General features: G+C 30.0%; 1 protein-coding gene across 1 annotated transcript in view; it reads right to left on the bottom strand.

Moving 5' to 3' along the window:
• Positions 1-18,983, bottom strand: part of LOC129955939 (5'-AMP-activated protein kinase subunit gamma-1-like) — a 509,804-nt gene extending 490,821 nt beyond the window's left edge. The window contains exon 1 of the mRNA XM_056068262.1: positions 18,784-18,983. The gene's annotated coding sequence lies outside the window, so the exon portion shown is untranslated. The remainder of the gene's footprint in view (positions 1-18,783) is intronic.
• Between the last annotated feature and the right edge of the window lie 499 nt (positions 18,984-19,482).

Raw genomic sequence — 19,482 nt, 5'->3', positions numbered from 1 at the left:
GCTATCGCAATATAACCATCCTTAATTGTTGGAAACCATAATGGAAGACTATTCTAAATAAAATTTTTAAGAAACCTCGAATTGGATGTAACCACACTTGCTTCAAAACCTTGTTGTAGAATTTATTTTATCCAGTGATAAAAAAAAATTGATTTTCCCCTCATCTGATGTTTTATGTAAAGGATTGTCTCTCGAATTAAATTTCAAATTATAATGTGACCAATATCAATGGATAAACTGTTTTAATATGCAGAAAAAGTTCTGAACTTGCTCTAACATGCATGCAAATTTCTTCTTTTTACGAAAATTATTCTTTCGTAAAAAAAGAAACTTTAATTTTCTAAAGAATATTAAAGTTTCTTTTAAATTTTTAAATATTGTTTTGAAAAATAACAGTTTTTCTTATTTATTCCATTTTATTTGAAAGAAATCAAATATAAACTAAATATACTTGATGATAAATTTCTGAACTTTCTCAGGTTGTTAAATCTGTTAAGATCAAAATTCCTCCACATCCCAAATTTCTAACCGGTTTCAACAAATACTATTCGTTGAATGTAAAATAATCAAATAATTAAAAGGGCACTTCTACATTGAAATAAAATTATGCAAAATTATTTCAAAAGATAAGAAACATATTATAATAAAAACGTTTCCTTGCATATGCTGCATCAGTTTTTATGTTTTATTTAGTTTTCAATATGAAGGAAAAATAACGAAGGAAAAAAAGGGAAGAAAAAAATAAACAAACTGCTCAAATTTGGTTCTGTTTGGTATAATCCGGCTGCGACTGTATCTATTTACAACTAAGGATAAATGATATTCTAATTTTCTCCTTGACATAAAAGATTTTGTATATTCTGGATTACTCAGGCGACCAGGGAATAATGAAATGTAAATGGCAATTTTTTTACGCCGTCTTTATATTTGAAGGTAAAAATGGCTTGAATACATTAATGTTCTATTTTCATGCCATCCCTAAGATGAGTTCCCTGGCAGTTTTATCCCACTCAATCTTTGTCATTACGTCACTACTGTTGGGTTAGCTTTTAAAATCAGTAAGAAATGTCTTAAGGATATAGTATTTCTTCTAAACTGCAGTGCAAAATCTGAAGGAATCGAGGTGATCTCCTTGAAACTTTCTAGCATGTATCGCATCCACTAATGAATATGCATATGTATATTAACAGCATAGCTAATAATATGCATAGCTATTAACAGCATAACAATAGATAACGGAAAGTCCATTAAAATGCAATCTTTAGCAATTTTTTTTGGTGATTCATCGCATGGATGCTGTTAATATACGAAAAAGTTTCTCGGGCAGCTTTCTTTCAGACTGATTAAAAACCAAAATCTGACACACAATAGCAAATTACATACATTTGCAATAGCAAATTACATACAAAATTTAATATATTTAAATCATTACATTTTTGAGTAATTACGTTTACATGTTTGTGAAAGTACAGGAGATGTATAAAACTCTCTTCGTTTTGTAAGAATTATGTTAATTTATATTCAAACAGCTTGACAGACAGACATCCTCTGAATGGGTTTCTTTCAAAATTTCATAGTAATCTATAAATTTGGTCTAGCTCAAAGTATTTCTGAATTATCTTGTTCAGAGAAATACAGACATCAATCCAAAAATGTCAGGAAAGTCTAAAGCGTGGAGATTCGTCAAAATCTCGAGTTCCAATTGTTTTTTTTTTTGACGATTACAATATTTTCTATTTGTATATTTCATATGCCAAATTAAAAAAAAAGCTATATAAAACCTTCATATCACTACTATGTGTAGTCATATGCTGTCTCAAAAATCTATTTAATAAAAGTCCTTGCAATTAAACATTAATTCGCAAATTTTAACATTCAACGTTAATACACTTAATGATACGTATTGATGTACTCGCCAAGAGTTTAGAAATCGTAACTGATAAGAAGTGCCATACCATAACATCAAAAGTTTTTAAAGAAATAAACAAAAATGATTGCGTTTATTTCTTAATTACAAATTAAACAAAGTGAATCGGACCACGAAATTGAACGCAGTGCGGTTACGGTTGGAAAGAATAATACCATGGGCAATTAAACGCCTAAAATTAACAGAGGGAAAATATTTTACAAAATGCCAAGGTCTGGCAGCGAAGTTGGAGGTCGCTTCTAATTCTAAAAAATTCATTTATTGTTGAAGGTTGATTCAAGGAGAATCGTTCATTCAAAATTCATCACTCAAGACTGAAAAAGATACCCAAAGATGATCAAAATGGTCACTTAAAAAATAATTATTTTACGGGATGTTTGATAATATCGATATCTTTTGTTTCGAAATAATGATGAGCTTCTTTAGAGTAAACAACCATTTCAATCACAATTATTACATAGCTGTCTAACTTCGTTTGACTTCGAAAGCTTTTTTCGAATTAATCAGCAAACTTCAGAAGTAGGAAACGCGCCCAAAATCTCTTCCAAGATTAAGAAATAACCTTTTCTTTTAGTAGTAAAGAATTACAATTATGCTATTCTAACGGAGGGCAGTTCAATTAAAATAAATTATACAGCTTAATTAATTCGCAAAGCTGTGAATTAATAGTAAAATTAAATCAATCTCTATCTTGGCCTACATTATGCAAATTAAACACCAGACTTGCTGGCTGCATGCACTGAAATGCTGTAACTTAACAGAAATAGTAATATGCAACAGAAATTTTAGAAAAAGCATTCTTATTAAGATCTTAATTTTTGAAATGCAATAAATTATTATATCGCTTATAAAGATTTTAAGCTTCATAAGACAAGCTTTTCTTTGAAAAATATACTAAGCCACCTTTATGTAGCTAGAATCAATCGAAATGCCAGAAGCTTATTATTTAATGATTAAATTAAATGAATTTCCAATGGCAGAGAATTATTACAATTAACCATCAAGACTTGGACGCAGTTGGGAACTTGAATATGAAAATGTTTAGATTCAGGCAGTTATCTGCAATCGCACAGGAAAGTTAGAAAATACTTTGATAACTTTGCTAATGTAGAATTCCTAGAGGGCTCACCTAAACCTGTAATCTTGAAAGCACGACGAGAGGCCCAGATATACCAGAAAACATTTTATTATTACTCTTAAAAGCAAATAAAAAATATATATTATTTTCTATTTTTAATTTATAATTTATAAAAGTAAATGATTTGAAATTTGCATCAGTTTTTTTTTCACAAATTCACTACCAAGTTTAAATATTGCTTGTGTTGCTGTTGGTTCTACTGATATAGGTCAACATTTAACCGAATTAAATTAATTAAATTTAATCTGATTAAATAATAATTTAATTCTTGGAATTTTAAAATGAATAATTTTGTGACTTATGCATTACTGTCATAAACATACTAGTTTATGAATTTTAAAACTCTTAACACATCATGACTGAAAAAGGAAAATTTTAAAAATATTTATAAAAAAAGACAAATATAAGGAACACAAAAGCAAAGTACTCTACTTCTATGAATAATACATGTATACGTTCAGACTCAGTGTATTTTCCATGAGAGAGCAAAATTCAACTTCAAAATTCGTAACAGAGCGTGGAACGAGTTTTATCTTAAAATATTCAGCTGAAGGAATGCAAATGTTTGAATCGTGGGGAAAAAATATCTACGTCATTTCGTCACTTGTTGCCCACTAACACTGTTATGACATTTTCTGAAAGTTTTCACTCATCAATATTGAATTCTAGAAATGCAATATCATGAAGCGTCCAAGACTGAGAAAAAGTGTCCAAAACAGGTTGGAATATCTAATTAAGTAAAAAAAACCAGATTAGAAAAGAATTATCATGTTTCTGCGCATCTAAGGCAAGTTTCTTCCATTGTACTTTCTATTAGATTTATATTAGATATATAAATATGATTATTTTCTAAATTAAAATAACATACTTGTTATAAAAATTAAAGATCGATTTATTCAAGCATTTCCCTTCATAAGCTACGACATTTGTTCATTTTTCGGGCAACAACAACAAAAAAAATCCGCGAAGAAAAATATCTGGAAGTTTAGACGTAATCCGTTTTTAAAATCAATTTTGATTACAAAATTAAAAAAAAAATAGTTTCAATTTTTTTAGTTTTTAAATTTTTTAAAAAATTTTGAATAATATCCGATGTATAAGAAGGTGGGACAATGTATCCCAGTTGTATATAATTATATGTAATGACATCTCTAAATCTAAATTAAATCCTAATTAATTTCCTATTTTTTATCTTAATTTAACCGATATTAAATTCATTCTAAAATGTTCTCTTATTTCCTGAACCAATTCCACTTTTTTTATATAATTAATTTAACACGAGCTCTGTAAAAGTGCTGGAATCGGCAATTCCCACATTCCGAGTGAAGTGATAAAAATCTGTCAACCTAATTAAATTTTATCTTAATTTAACCGATATTAAATTCATTCTAAAATGTTCTCTTATTTCCTGATCCAATTCCACCTTTTTTATTTAATTAATTTAACACGAGCTCTGTAAAAGTGCTGGGATCGGCAATTCTCACATTCCGAATGAAGGGATAAAAATCTGTCAACCTAATCAAATTCTTTTAAATGATACCTATAATTCTCTTACTTAAATTGACACGTGTAAAGAAATCCCTGTCAGAATCTCATGGTATATAATGAGCGGGGAAAATTATTTCGTTCTCTTTACACTCTTTTCTCTCTTCGCTCTTCTGCTATGATGTAGATAGGTGTACATGGTCGCTTCTCGCTTGTATATAAACTATACCTCCTGGATCACACAACATTTTTAAAGGTTGTTGTCAAAATTTTCAATGCAATTTTTTAATAAAACTGTTTGTTTCAATAAAAATAAATTTGTTTACACTACTAACGCCATTTATTAAACCAATCGGAGTTGTCTCCCTAAAACTTTCTCGCATACTCTCAAATAAACTTGTCATGCCAGACAGCGCCTTGCATGCCACTGATATACTATAATATATGAATTTATGAATTTAACATTTTTATTGAATCCATAGTGTCATCCTTGGCGAGTTCTTTTTGGGGTTAATAGTATCCGAATTTGTGTTTTAGACGCGTTTTTTTCCAAACGATTGAAATAAAAATTTGGCATAAAACTATATTTATAGTTGCAAAATGCTATACCAAATTTAATATATTTAAGTTATTTGAGCTATCACTTTTACATGTTTCTGAAAGTACAGATCGACAGATGGTCAGCCTCTTATTGGATAAGACTCAAAATTTGATAAGCGTCTACATTATAGTTGTTGAATCTATGTACAAAATCTTTCCTGTCTAGCCCTCTCCGTTTCTTATTTATCGTGTTAACTTATATTCGAACAGAGAGACAGACAGACTTCCTCTGAAAAATTTTATTCAAAATGTAATAGAACCTACAAATTTGGTGTAAAGACCTTATGCCAAATTTCAACTGTCTAGCTCAAAGCTTTTTTGAATTATCTTTGTCACAGACAAATATTTTCCAAATATGTGTTTTTCGAACTCAGTGAGGTTTAAAACGTGTAGATTCGTCATTTTGCAGTAATAGTCAGTATAGTAATTGTTAATTTTTTGACAATTACTATACTTTCTCTTTACTACGTAATAAGAAAGTAAAAATGGGGGAAACCTATTTTTACACGCAGTAAAAATATTGCATGTAAGTTTACAATTGCGCGCATGTAATTTAAAAATTTCATTTTATATCTTTTATTTCAGATATGATGTTTTTATAAATATGTCCTTTTTTTTAAAGTAGTTCCTTTCTCTTTCAATGTAGATTTAAAATTTCAACTGTTATTGTTGAACTCTTATTAGCCTGTTTTTATAAGATACTTTACATATTGATTCTTTATTCTTGTCCTTGTTTTATCTTCCTTTATTAAATTTGCTAAATTTTATTTTCTTATTCTTGAAAACATGTTTAATCAGAATTTTTTTTTCAATTTTGTTATTGAATATTTATTAATGGATTCACAATTTCTTTTCTTTTTGAAAAATTATTCAGTGTAAATTTTTTATGTAATTTTAAAGGTAATATTGTAGTTATAATTATCTCTTAAAATGCTCATAAAATTCATGAGTAAACATGAATTGCTTTTATACTGATTTAATTATACCACTTAAATACTTTAAATTTCTTAAAAGCTATTACATATTTGTTGTTGTTTCTTATGGCACTTGCCACGGACAACCCCGCTGTTCGAATACAGCCGATTTAAGCCTGAGGTGGAGCTTCTCTTGTTTTTATAGTAGCGCCAACTAGGGCCATGAGTACGACTTTGCTACTCACGCATCACTCATTCGCTTGCACAACCCCTTTTTACAGGAGGGCACACTGACGCATCTCACAAATAGAACGACGAAAGAACAACCATGCCCAAACCGAGACACGAACCCAGGACGTCCAGATCACAGGGAAGACGCCTCACCCCTATGCCAGGACTCCGGTTATTACGTATTTTAAATGCAATACTTCATTCGCTGGTTTAATCAAACCTTTTACTTAATGGAATGTATCAACTGCCTATGATTTTTAAATCATCCATTAATTTTTATTCTTAAAATTTTAGAAGCCACCCTATTCATTTTTATATTATCGTCTTCGGCGAATAATTTTCTTATTCACTAGTCTCTTTTAATCGCCAGAGTCCAAACCATATACATAGCGTAGTATGGTTAAAAATCACTCTTATGCCATAAAACCCAACAAATAACAAACAAACAAAAAGATTTAGACTTTCAACCTACATCCATCTTTTTCGATAACTTCTTAACTAGACACCTTGTTTATGAATTTCTTTGCCGAGGCATACAGTGATTAAAAATGATCTTCAAATTATGCTATTTAATGTATTCATAAAACAAATACATATATTAAAGTTCTGATTTGAAATTTACATTAAAGATTAAGAAATAACTAGCGGGATCGGTTTCCCAAAACTTTGTTGCATATTCTCCAATAAGGGTCTTATCTTCCAGCTTCAATTTGGCAATAGTTATAAAATATAGAAATCTGGACGAACCTAACATTTTTATTAAATTTATCACGAGATTTTATAATTTGAACAACAATTTTTTCACCAAATGGCACCGAAATTTGACACAGAGCCGGCGTCTTGGCATAGGGATAGCGCGTCTTCCTCGTGATCTGGGCGTCCTGGGTTCGAATTCCGGTTCGGGCATGGTTGTTCTTCATCTGTGTTCTATCTGTGAGGTGTGTGAATGTGCCTCCCCTGTAAAAAGGGGTTGCGCAAGCGAATGTGTGTGAGTTTCATGAGCTAGAAGTGAGACTTCTGCCCTCGGGCACTCAGGGGTCTTTACCCTCAGAAGCTACTTCACCCACTTTCCGTGGTAACGTGGAGACGACATCATCATCATTTGACACAGAACTTCAGTTGTAGTTGAAGATAAAATACCAAATTTCATTGATTGAAGCCTTTACATGTATGGCAAAGTGCATACTGATAGTCCCTCAACCATTTGACAGATTTAGTTCAAAATGTGGAAAGAATCTATGTTTTAAATGCTAAACCTGCATATCAAATGTAATTTATCTAGCTCATTACATTTTGTAATGGTCTAATTGCTTTGTACTCGAATAGCTATCCAGAAAAAACGGATTGCGCTCAAAATTTTCATGAAGTCTACAAATTTAGTCATAATTCCGTATTCTAAATTTTGTCCGCGAATCGTATTTGAATTGTCGTGTTCACAGACATAATGCAAAAAATGTGTTTTTCGAACTCAGGGAGTGTCTCAAACGAGTAGGTACATCAGAATCTTGATTTCGGAGTTTTTGACGATTACAATACTTTATATGCAAAAAAAAGAAAGAAAAGAAAACCCGGGTAATCACAAAAACCTATTTGCCTAATGAAATAGAAATATTACGAAACTATTTAAGCATTATTAAATACACTCATTTTCAAAAATGAAGGAAAACTCACATATTTCTTATCTCTAAAATGTCACGAAATTAGACAAAAAAAAACATTTATCATATTATGCTTCGCAATATTAAGCAAGTAAGAAAAAGATTAGACTAATTATTTGTTTACACATCATGAGAACGCGCAAATATATATTATCTGAATTCAATATATAATCTATATATAATCTGAATTCAATATATAATATATCAGGTTTAATATGAATGTGATCACATCTTAAAACATATTGGAATTTTTCATACTCAAAATGATGGCATTTATTTAATTAGGTGGCAGCAAAGCCTATTGTTGTATTAAAACAGTTCACAAAGCTTGAAGAGTTGTCAAGTGGATGAAATGTTTGTTTAAATATTTTGTTTTGTCCTGTAGATTAGTTTTGTAGAACATTCAAACATGTTCAATCTGTCTCATACCTGAAGAATGTGCTCATAACACATAACAGGGCAATGCACACACACACACACACATACAATATTTTCTCTAAAAGAAATATTTCAATTTTTCCCTTAATTTTTGGAAAATTAATGTAATGTTAATATTTGATATGCCTACCCTTTACCTTGGTTATATTTTAATTTCGTTCTAATCTTTGATTTCTCTATTTGCAATAGATTTTTATACTAAATTTTTCCCATTTCTGTCTAATTTAAATCAGTTTTGATGGAAATTTTTCTAATCCTAACTTTCCAAAGCAGACAGAAAATCACATTAAGATTAAAGAGGTGTTTCAATAGATTCTCTAATAAGATAAAGAATTAAGGGCTTGAAATGTAGTTTTGTGTTTAAGTTTGTTGCCTTGTTGAAAACAGTGCGGATAAATAATTTTCAAGTTCATCGCACCTTTATATAAACTGAAGTGTATTATTATATTGTTTAACATTCATATTACCTGCAATATTTTCTCTTTATTCCCTGATGATATCCCCAAATCATTACACGACATCATCCTCTCATCTTTGATAACTGCTCTTAAATTTTTCCCCAAGAAAAATATTTAATTTCTGCCGAACAATTCATTTCCTCTTGGGTAGTTAAAATATTGTCGCTTGTTTCTTGATAAAAAATAATATTTTTCTAAAATTTTACTGATTTGTTGACATAAGCTGTGACAAAAACAAATCTTTTCTGCCAGCTTGTTTTATTAATAAATGTTTTTAGTAACCATAGTTTGCGGTTTAATTTAATTTAATTAAAAAGATATAATCTATCAATTCTCGTCTATTTAATTTTTAAAAAAACATTATTTATTTTATGATAGATATATCTCCTTTGGTTTGGCATGTAGTTTCCCGGGACGTCTAATTCAAAATTTATTCGCAATCTTATGAATCCCTTTTTTTCTTCTAATTATGTAATGAGCATAAAAAAAGTTTTAATTAAATTTGTTTGACAAATTTTTGATAACTTAACTCGCAATAACAAATAGTTCTAACGATTCACGAGTATTTCTAGAAAATTCGTATAATTTTGATGACTTAATGCCTAATTGGAATGATCATATATATAATACCGCATTTTCTGAAAAATGACTTTCTTTTTACATTAAATAACTTTCAAGACATTAAATTCTATGAGTTTAAATATTCTTTCTGGCACAAGATAGATATATTTGAGTTATTTAAATACATATCATCACTTTCTAGAGAAAAGAACACGATTTTTATTTATTTCACATACAGTAATGTTAAAACGAACTGAATCATTATTTCTTATTGTAGTTATTTTGGTAAAATAATGCTTCCGTATAATCACTTTTTTTAGCTTTCAGTAGCGCACATATTTTTTTACTTCCTCTTCAACGAAGTATAGAAAGAAAAAGTATTTTGATTATTAAAAAATTCGACCTTGAGATTTCAATGAATGTCGAATAGCTTAGACCTACTGGAGTATGAAAAAAAAAATATTAGAATCATGTATTTCCATCAATCTGTGAACACAGGAGCTATCTTACGACAAAATTATGGATTTTATTAAATTTTGCAAGAAATTTATTCAACCCCGAGATTTACTTATCTTTTCAAACGCATATGATAACTTAAAAATCGAAGAAGATAAAGAAACGAAATTTAGTATGGAGCCTTGACTTCTCTCCCCCTTCCCCCGCCCAAATATCCTTTTTTTTTTAACTCAAATCTTGTTCTTTATCAAAAGGGAGACCTCCGAAATTCATATTCTAGTTTCTCCACAACTTAACAATGCTAAATGCAAAAATACCATATCGCTTCAATAATGGGTTAAACAGATTTGCAATGCATGTATGCACAAAAGCGGTCGCCCTCAACTAAACTCAGATTCAGCATAGGGTTTGTCTTTTCTCTCTGAACATAGATAGCTTACCTTAAATTAAACCCCCCGGGGGGCACCTCGAAATGAGGATGAGATGCTTCCGACATGGTGATTGGATCTCGCCACTCTGGAGGGTACATGAAAAGGTGGGGGATCTGACTCCTCCCATCGATGACGGGACGTACTTCCTTAGGGGAGGGTTGTACCGTGGCCGGTGACGGCCCTTAGGACTCAACCACAGTTCCCGCCAATGTTGCTGTTGCGGCGGTCCGGTCATTCAGTTTTATGGTTTAAATCCGTGTGCCTTCGTGGCGGGTCGGAGAGTCGGATTTCTGACTTACCTTAAATTAAAAAGGACCGTAAATCGTTTTTACGATCTTTGCTTTTAAAAGCACCAAAATAAAGGATAAACATCTACTTTTTTTCTTTACTCATCAGTTAGTTCAGTCACTGATTCATTTGTCGCATAACACAGGTTTTCTTCTCTCAACAAATGTATGGCATTCAGGAAATAATGTTTTTTTTTTTTTTTTTTTTTTTTTTTTTTTTTTAATTTCAGTTACACTGGCTAAGAAGATGAGCGAAAATATTAAAAATGAGGAAAGACAGACTTTCTCAAATTGTGATAGATGTACCACAATTGGTATATTACACTACATTTGGTATTACAATTTTTACATAAAAGCCTTAAATAAAAGTTCGTTATAAATACAAAATAGCGCGTTTTTTAACATTTTGTTTTGATTTTCATTATTGAGAAAAATATATTTTCCCGTTTTTGGCTCTCTCTTAAATAACAGCACCTACGTCGACTATATGTTAGTTTATTTACTTTATATGGTCATATTTTAAGGGAATTACTTTTTTAAAAAAATTTAGAAGAGAAAGTTGGGTAAGAGACACTTTCACTATTTTGGGCACTGTGCTGCATAAATATTTCAGCAAGAAAGATATCTGCTTTTAGATATTTCACGCGATAGAAATCCGATGAATGATTTGAAAACAAATAATTTTTGCAATTTCTGGAATGAAAGAAGAGACGGATCTAAGCATATATTCGAAAAAGCCATAAAATTTTTAATGCCTTTCAACATATCACATCTTGCGGAAATCGGATTTTCATTCAGTATTAATGAAAGTAAATATAGGAGAGATTTAAACAAATAATGGAAGCCATTTTACGATATGAGAGGGACTTGATGCATAAAATATAAGAAAATAAAGGCAAATGAAAAAATATATACACAAAAAATTATGAAGATACAGGGTGGTTCATTACAATAATTCTAAACAATAAGAATCTTAATATTTGCTCTTATTGCACTGTATTTTTTACAATAGTGTATTTATATTTTATTGTAATGTGAAAGTTTTGTTTGTGAATATAATTGAATTATGTGTTAAAAATATATTTTTCTTAGAATATTAACCCTCTTGTTAGGATGCATTGCTATTTAATCAGAATGCGCTTTCATATTGGGATACGGGTTCATATTTTTGGTTTCTACTTTTCATATGCGAAGTATGAAAGAAAATGTTGTAAATTGCCACAAAAAAAAAATCGAGATTTTGACAAATTTTCACGATTTAGATTTCTCTGAATTATGTCATTACACATTTTTAGAATTATGTCTGTCTGTCTGTCAGGGGGCATGATTACAAGAAAATACTTTGAGCTAGACGTAAAAAATTTGGTATTGCAACAAATACATAAGGAACACGATTATGACAAGAATCAGACTTGATGCCTCAAATTAATGAACCAAAAATTATAGAAAAAGAAGTTACTAAGAATGAGAAAAGTTATAGAAGAAGGAGTTACTAAAAAGGAGTTTCAAGAAGTTACCACATCAAATTTATAAATTCTCATCACATTTTGAATGAAATCTATTTGAAGGAAGTCTACTGCACCGCTGACTGAATACAAGAGAAAACGATAGCTACATAACTAAAAGAATTAGATAGATACAATTTGGCACAAAATTTTACTATTTAATGCGTGGATCCTTATCAAATTTTGAAACAAATTTATCAACAGATTGACCGTCTGACAATCAGCACTTTTGTATGCATTCAAACGTGGTAATTCAAAACCATTATGACTTAAATAAATAAATTTTGGTATGTTATGTTTTGACTACAATTGCAATTTTATGTCAAATTTTGAATTCAATCGATGGAATAAAAGACCTCCAAAATACATATTCCCTTTTCTGTTACTTGTGTGTTAATTCCTTACCAGCAATTAACCGCTAAAGATAGCACGCCAAATTTAGTAAAAACGCTAGGTTACTCATATATAAATCTATCATAATTATTTTTAGCCAATGTCAAGCAAATAATATATACAAGTACTTTCATAAACGAAAATGTATATTTGAACACTTGTGGCGTTGAAGGTTTTGATTACAAATTTATGCAAAAAGAGGAGGAATACCACATTTATTAGAGAGTATGCCGGAAAACTTCGAGGAAACTAGACACGCTCGTTTATTTATGAGACACAAAATTAAAAAAAAAAATTAAACCTTTGTATTATAAAGTGAAAAGACAGCTGAAATATCGACTTTGCCTTTTGAATCAGGCTATTTCGCCACCTTCCCCACTCTAATGCTTATAAATAACACTTCAAAGAATTATTTACAAAAATATCAGAGCTAAAGCTTAAGAAATTCCACCGTTTTCAAAAGCAGTAGAAAGTGCTATAGAAACAAAAGAGTGATTTTAATGAACTGTAGTGTCTTTATGATTATGTTCGTTAATTCCTGTAATGATATGTTTGACGGAGCGCCTAGCCCCGAGGGTTGGGGCTTAATCTCCGGTAAATGGAAAAAACTATTGTGAGACTTGGCTTTCAGTATTTAGCGTGATCATCTTCGCAAAAAGGTCCGATGAACTGTGTTACAGGAACAGGCAGGAGATGAGGAGTGAGGTGCATGACGAAGCAAAGGTAACAAATGTCTGACAGGATGTGATAAGAGGTATGACAAATTTAGAAGTAATTAAAATGAGAAAAACAAAGGATTAGGGAGATCTATATCAAAATGTTACGAGGTCTTTTAAGACGGAGATTAGGAACATATTTAGGAATATCAAGAACTGCTTTGTTATCATGATTGTCAAGATTTTTGAAGAATTTTTCAGCAAGTTTTTTAATAAACTTTTTAAGTGGAGGGTAATCAAGTGCTTTATACATATTTGTGTTTGGCATATACCAATAGCAATTACAAAATCTTCTAATAAGGTTGTTTTGTTGAATTTCAATTATTCTAAGGTTAGATTTAGCAGTGTATCCCCAAACCGGACATGCATATGTTAAAACTGGACGCAAATAGGCTGTGTAAATAAGTATTTTGTTGGCCCTGCTCATTTTGGAGTTTCGAGAGATTAAGGGAAAGAATTTACGAGTTAGGTCTCGAAACTTCTTTTTAACATAAATAAAATGGGGTTTCCATGTTAGTTTATTGTCAAGAATGACACCTAAATATTTGCATTCCTTAGACCACGGGATATTTTGGTTTTTAATTTTAATTGGGCGGAATTCTTTAAATACATGATTTTTTGTGAACATGATAGCTTCAGTTTTGCTAGGATTAATTTCTATTTTCCATTTATTGAACCAGTCTTCAAGTGTTTTGAGATGCCTAGTGAGTGCTATTGAGATGAAGTTTGGATTTTTATTCCTGGCTAGTATGTTCGTTAATTCCTAGATAATCATGTTTGTTTATTTGCCCACGTATCTGCCGGCTCTTCCGAATGTCCTTGAGCTGGCCGGTTTTCTCTTAATTTCTAATTCTGAGTGATTCCCAACGCAATAATAATATGCATTCTTTACTCTCTCATATACTAAATGCGCAAAGAGAGAATATAATATTTTTTTAAAATTTTGAATTTGAGATTTTGGAAGAATCTCCACGTTTCAGACTTTCGAAAAAATCATATTTGGAATTATATCTGACTGTGAAAATGATAATTGAAAAACATTTTGAGTTACACATTTTGAGAAACATTTTGAGTTACACATTTTGAGAAACATTTTGAGTTACACATTTTGAGAAACATTTTGAGTTACACATTTTGAGAAACATTTTGAGTTCGTATATGGTCTTTAAACCAAATTTGTAGATAGATATCTGTCAAATTTTGTAAGAAATCCATTAATTAGAAAGCTGACATTCCGGCTGTCCGAATATAAACGAACACGATAACAATAAAACGAAGAGAATTAGATAGACAAAATTTGGTACGTAGATTCAATGCATAAAGGATAGATATGAATTGGAACTAAATCTGTCTGGGAGCTGACAGTCTGTCGGTTTGTTCACCGTGCTTATAAACGCAATAATTCAAAAACATAACAACATAGGCAAATGAAATTTTCTTCACGGTTTTAGCATTTAACGCATAGTCATTTGTTCAGATTTTGAACTGGATCTGCCTAAGGGATGGTCGTCTGTCGGTCTGTATTTTCACAAGAATATAAACACGATAACTCAAAAATTCAATGACCTAAATGTATGAAATTTGAAATGTGTTTTTGTGATTATAATAGTAATTCTGTGCAAAATATTGTTTTCAATCGGTCGGAAAAAAGACTTCCAAAATACATTAGTGCTTGTGCATTATCCATATCTCAGAAGCCAAATAAATCGTTAAAGCTTGTCCGCTAATTCACTCATTTGTGACGGTTGTGGCATGAAGTTAGTCATACACAAGTACATTCATTACAGAGTACACGATAAAGTGTCGCAAATATCATTCTAGGGTTGTTTTTTTTATATGTATGGAGCTAAGTTTTAAAAGAATACTCCACGATAATTAAAATTTTCTTTTAAAAGTTTTTAAAAATATACGATATTACAATAATTAATCTTTTAAGAAACTTAGCATAGAGTCATTACTGATATAAACAAACAACATGTGAATCTACAACATGTGAAGCGTGTATGGTTTCGGTAATCAGTCCACTGAATAATTAATTTAAATACTCAAACGCTTTTTAGATGATAATACACTTTAATTCCCACTTGTCTATTATCTTGCGCGCAATTTGTTCTGTTAAATGTGCAACTGGGTCCTTGTGACATTGTGAATTTATATTCCAAGAAATAAATCTAGTATATCGTACATTTAACCTAGCTATCATTTTTCTGCTATTTAATTCACTTATAAATAGGCCTCCTATATCAGTAACCTTTTCCATTTACGATTTCAAGTTATACTGTAAAATGTATCTTGTTTCTTAATGTATGATCCACATTAAAATGTAGGAGAATTATACAGAATGTCATAAAAGATTTTAGTAAATGATCTTTTATGACATTCTGTATAATTCTCCTAAAGCATATACTGAAACATCAAAAAGTTAATATATTAATTGGAAAATGAGCTGCAAAAGAAATAAAATATGAGCTGAACTACTTTTTCATATACTTTAAATACGCTCATAAAGTATTGTATTACATAGATGTATATCTACAATTTTTCAATTAAAATGCGTTTACATCATAGTGATTTGGTTTAAATTTATGAAAGAAAAAAAATAATTTTAGCAGACGATTCGAAAAATAAAGGAAAAAAAAAGCCGAAATAATATCATTTGTTGTAATATATTCGATCTTATCTTCTTTGACACTACAAAAAAAAAATTATATCATATTTCACACAAAAACATATAGTTAATTTTAAAAGAGAAATATGTTATGAAAATCAGATCAACAAAACAAAGATGTAAATCATAACAAAGAGAATATACCAAAGTTTTGAAGGTTAAAAAAATTACCTAAAATAAATAAATAAAATAAAAGATTTTTTTGATTCGTTGTAAAAAAATGCTTAGGATATATTATAATAAATAATGCTTTTTACTAAAAAAATATACTTAGTTTTTTTATTCGAATATTCGAATTTAATGTTTTATTTGGATGGCATATATCGATGACGTTTTCGCAAAATCTCAAGAGGCACTCGTCTTATCCTGGAATTGGGGAGTCTCATAAGATTTGACATATAGTGGAGCGCAGATTGATGGTGAATGAAAAGCATTGGATAGAGAAAAATAACAAATTAAATTTGCTTTAATTACCATATACTGTCTGAATACGATACTGAGATATACGAATCATGCTACATTTTATATTTTAATCACGATTCCTTTTTGACTAGTCATCATCAATTAAATTTTTTAATCGCGTGTTTTTCTTCTTTTCACCTAAACTAATATCCTAATGGTTGTCTTTTTTTTCTGTCCTATCGACTTTTAACGAAATTTGAAAACAATGTCTTTTAAAATGGTAAATATATATTCAATAAATTCAAAGATTATCTTTGCGTTGATCTTTAATTGATTTTATTGGCATATTTTGACTCAGTTAACATGCAATTGATCAAAAAAAGTGACATGCCATTTGAATTTCGAAAACAAATTTTTAATTTGCAAGAGAAAATATAAAATAAAATTCAGTGCAATTATATGTTAGATGGTATAGGCAGTTACTTGAGTTCGTTAAGGATGTTTATGTACAACAAACTGTGCAAGGGTATAAGAAACATTAGTTAAATGTTTATCTCAATTTAAAATGACTTCTTTAAAATAAGCATAAATATCAAATAAAGCAAAAATTATTCAGATAAAAATGAAACAAAATTAGTGTTCCCGTTGAACAAGTTTGTCACCGAAGGTGAACAGTGCGAATGCCAAACAGCTTTCTTTTAAAGTTTCATATCCCTCTTTCAATTTATTTAAATTAGTTATTTGAAAGTTCGAAACCAAAAACTTCATTGCTTCTGTAAATATATATAAAAAAAATCTCTTTTGGACGGTATTGTTAACAACTTAATTATTTATGTTTTCTTGAAAAAGAAAAGGAAACTGAAGCTTCTATCTGTTTTAGTTATATATTTTTAAAAAACTGAAAATATTTTGCTTTATAAACATGCCGATAAAATATTTTAAAAGTAATTTTTAAATTTTAAGCTATAACTGAGATGAAAATTTTCTGATAATATTTTGTAACGCCACACGTTGTGACATGATAACGTTTTGCTTTGTTAATGTAGGGCATACTTCCAAAAATATGTTTTGTTTATAAATATAAGCCACTGTGGAGAAAACTCAGTGGAGTAATAATTTTTCTATAAAAATAATTATTTTTCAGCAAAAGAAATAAATTTTCAGGGGATAACACTTTTTCAGTTCACTGTATCAGTTAATAAGATTCTGTCTTAAATCTGCCTTAAAAACAGTACGAATTTCTCTGTAGGAACTTAACATTTTACATCTTTCCTCAGAAATGTTCTCGGTTAAATACGCTGAAGTCTTATTGCTTTTAACAATTTTACGAGGATTTATTTAACTAATTTGCTTCAAATTTAAAAGTTTACCACCAAATAAAAAGTTTTAAGGAAGCTATTTTTAAAAAATAGGAATCTTATAATATTTGGTTAGTGATTCCTTATAACAACAGTCCTGATATTATCCGAATTTCTTTTATTTAGGAGTTCTAAAAAATGTTAAGTTTTTAAAATGAATCATGCATAATAATTATATTTTGTGTGATAGAAAGCATAGTTTTGAAAAAATATAGTTCCAGAATTTCTAAATTCTCTGTTTCTGGTATTTAACCCTCCAGCCGCGTATCTCACGATTTCCATGGGTTGGCAATCAGTTCATTTTTTATTGCATCCCGGGGGTTTCGCAGTTTAGTGTGTTTATTTTCACGATTACAGATTTTTACCATATCATATTATTATCGTGTAACATGTAGCATCAATTCATTCTGTTTGAAAAATATTTGAACGCATTTGCAAACAACGCATCTAAATAGAGATTTTTAAAAATTACGCAGTCAAAAGGTTAAATTCAATATAAACTTAATGCCTGAATTAAAAATAATTGACAGAGATTAATTACTTTTTTTACGCAATATTCATTAAAAATATATTTGTCATATTTTTCTTATATCAGTAATTATTAAATTTATTTCATATTTTTTTATTCAAAATTGTTATTAACAAAAAAACTTATATTTAAAATAACAATGTGAATTTTTTAATTTTTTTTTATTTTCATTGAAATATTATGATAAAAATGTGAAATGCTTTGAAATTGATCAATTTGATGTACCGATAACTTTTATCTCTCATTTGCATGGTCACTTTTATAATTATGACGTCATTTTTTTCAAATTTCTTAGTAAAAACGTATTTTACCGCCAAAAGCCGGAACGTTTCTGATATGGAACAAAATCATTCCAAAGAAGGACAAAATAACCTTTTCAAATGCCGGTAATGTATTTTCCAGTAACTATTGCACTTCATTTGACACTTTACTATTAAAAAATAAAACTTATTTATATTTATATTTATTTTTAATAGACTTTTTTCTTTTCAATGAATATATCCTATTTTGCTATTTAATAACAAAATTAACCATATTTCTTAGAAGTGCTTTTTCAATTCTCCATTTTTTTAATAGTTTCACCAGGTTTAGCGCCTTGTTCAAAACACGCCAACTGTATAAAACTTACCTTTCAAGCCGACAGGAGCCTTTTATCCAAATTTGAGTAACACTATTTTCGTGTATCCAAAGTGTGCTTTCAGAAAATAATATGCTTTTTTAAACCGATCCCAGTTCAAAGTGTGCTTCCAGAAAATAATGTGCTTTTTTAAACCGAACCGAGCTGTTGTGTTACCAACCGAACTCACGGCACCCGCGACCGACTGACGTGTTTAGCAACCTTCCACGGCAACTCTGTGAATCGACGACTCGTTCATCTTCTCCTACCTGAGTTAGGGCTGTTTCGTGTTGCAGTTTCGGATTGCTTTGCTGCTCTTCTATTATTTAGAACTTCTCTCCTGGCGCGTGTAGTTTTTGACTCGGTTGTTTCTTCTAAGTGAGAGGAAGGGTTTATGGCGGTGTCAGTTCTGAGTTTTGAGCGATGGGCGAATCATGAAACATTTTCTCCTTTCTGTTCAAATAAGTAATCGGAGAAAAGTTAGAATTCCTATAATACTGCCTGCCCAAAAGCCAGTTTTTTCTCTCTTTCTTCTTTTTATAATGTCATAAAGTAAGCGTTCGTGATGTTTTTTGAGAAAAACGTGCTTGTGTTAGAAGTGAGTAATAGAGAAAAAATTAATTTTCGGATGCCAAAATTCAAAGAATCATAAGTCTCAATATGATTAGATTTTTTTTTTTAAAATCGAAATCAAATACAGGGGAGTTTCTA

Source organism: Argiope bruennichi, chromosome 2 (assembly GCF_947563725.1).
Source record: "Argiope bruennichi chromosome 2, qqArgBrue1.1, whole genome shotgun sequence".
In the NCBI taxonomy this organism is placed as follows: Eukaryota; Metazoa; Arthropoda; class Arachnida; order Araneae; family Araneidae; genus Argiope; species Argiope bruennichi.
The sequence above is the reverse complement of the archived record's forward strand: the minus strand, read 5'-3'. Positions and strand labels throughout refer to the sequence as shown.